Source organism: Mercenaria mercenaria, chromosome 1 (assembly GCF_021730395.1).
Source record: "Mercenaria mercenaria strain notata chromosome 1, MADL_Memer_1, whole genome shotgun sequence".
NCBI lineage: Eukaryota > Metazoa > Mollusca > Bivalvia > Venerida > Veneridae > Mercenaria > Mercenaria mercenaria.
The window spans coordinates 25,975,698-25,978,162 of record NC_069361.1 but is presented as its reverse complement, the minus strand read 5'-3'; positions in this window follow the sequence as shown (position 1 = coordinate 25,978,162).

Sequence of the window (2,465 nt, the reverse complement as noted above, 5' to 3'; positions counted from 1 at the left end):
AACTTTGACCTTAAGATTGATCTAGTGACCTACTTTCACATTTCTCAAGCTACAGCTTTCGAATTTGGACCACATGCACAGTGTTGTGTACGGAAATGAAATTTGACCTTGAGCTAGTCAGTAAGTCTTGAAATTTGGAACACTCAAAAATGGCACATTGGTGGGCGCCAAGATCACTCTGTGATCTCTTGTTAAAACTTCTGATTAGTTTCTTAATGTCCTGATTGACCCATGGAAGGTGATCTCTTATAGTTGACTGTTTGGATGGAATCCATTTTAAATTCTGTAAGGTTGTTTAGGGTATTTGAGAAATTTTCCCATAACTCTTCTGTGTTTAGTGCAGAGTATTTACCTTCGTTTGTCATAACCTGGTGGTAGTCAATTAATGACTGTTTTATTAGCCCACCATCATCAGATGGTGGGCTATTAAAATCACTCTGCGTCCGTGGTCCGTCCGTCCGTCATTCCGTCCGTCCGTCCGTTAACAATTTCTCGTTATCGCATCTCCTCAGAAACTACTGGGGGGATTTTGACCAAACTTTGTCAGAATGATATATTAATACCCTAGTTGTGTCCCCCTGAAAATCAGACTGGTTCAACAATTAATGAGTGAGTTATGGCCCTTTGTTTATTTCTATATTTTACATAGATTTATATAGGGAAAAGCTTTGAAAACCTTCTTGTCCAAAACCACAGAGCCTAGGGCTTTGATATTTGGTTTGAAGCATCATCTATTGGTCCTCTACCAAGATGATTCAAATTATTTCCCTAGGGTCAAATATGGCCCCGCCCTGGGGGTCATATGGTTTATATAGACTTATATAGGGAAAAACTTTGAATAACCTCTTGTCCAAAACCACAGGGCCTAGGGCTTTGATATTTTGTATGTGACATCATCTAGTGGTCTTCAACTAAGATTGTTCAAATTATACCCCAAGGGTCAAATATGGCCCCGCCCTGGGGGTCATATGGTTTACATAGACTTATATAAGGAAAAACTTTGAAAATCTTCTTGTCCAAACCACAAAGCCTAGGGCTTTGATACTTGTAATGTAGCATCATCTAGTGGTTCTCTACCAAGTTTGTTCAAATTATCCCCCTAGGGTCAAAAATGGCCCCGCCCCGGTGGTCACGTGGTTCATATAGACTTATATAGGGAAAAGCTTTTAAAATGTTCTTGTCAATAACTACAACATTCAAATTTGGACCACATGTATATTTTTGAGTGGCAAGATGAACCTTGACATGAGTTGACCTTGATTTTGACCTAGTGACCTACTTTCACATTTCTGTAGCTACAGCCTTCAAATTTGGACCACATGTATATTTTTGAGTGGCAAGATGAACCTTGACATGAGTTGACCTTGATTTTGACCTAGTGACCTACTTTCACATTTCTGTAGCTACAGCCTTCAAATTTGGACCACATGCGTAGTTTTGTGCACTGGAAAAAACTTTGACCTTGATTTTGACCTAGTGACCTACTTTCACATTTTTGAAGGTACAGGTGTCAAATTTGGACCATATGCATAGTTCCATGTTTCAAAATGAAATTTGACATTGATTTTGACCTAGTGACCTACTTTCACATTTCTTAATCTACAGCCTTCAAATTTGGACCACATGCATAGTTTTGTGTACCGAAAAAAACTTTGACCTTCACATTGACCTAGTGACCTACTTTCACATTTTTGAAGGTACAGGCTTCAAATTTGGACCACGTGCATAGTTTTGTATTCCAAAATAAAATTTGACCTTGATTTTGACCTAGTGACCTACTTTTACATTTCTCAAGCTACAGCCTTCAAATTTGGACCACATGCATAGTTTTGTGTACCGAAATGAACTTTGACCTTAAAATTGACCTAGTGACCTACTTTCACATTTTTAAGGTACAGGCTTCAAATTTGGACCACATGCATAGTTTTGTATTCCGAAATAAAATTTGACCTTGATTTTGACCTAGTGACCTACTTTTACATTTCTCAAGCTACAGCCTTCAAATTTGGACCACTTGCATAGTTTTGTGTACCGAAATGAACTTTGACCTTAAGATTGACCTAGTGACCTACTTTCACATTTCTGTAGCTACAGGCTTCAAATTTAGACCAGATGCATAGGATTGTGTACCAAAAACAAACTGACCTTGACATTGACCTAGTGACCTACTTTCACATTTCTCAAGCTACAGCTTTCGAATTTGGACCACATGCACAGTGTTGTGTTTGGAAAGGAAATTTGACCTTGAGCTAGTCAGTAAGTCTTGAAATTTGGAACACTCAAAAATGGCACATTGGTGGGCACCAAGATCACTCTGTGATCTCTTGTTTCCTGCCAGTTTGCTTTTTTTATACAAGGGAATTTCTCGAGGCTTCTGGTAACATATCCTTGCGGATGTCTACTACATTATGATCACTGATGCCCAGTATGATGTTGACCTGATTTACTTTTCTTTGTCTGCTTTG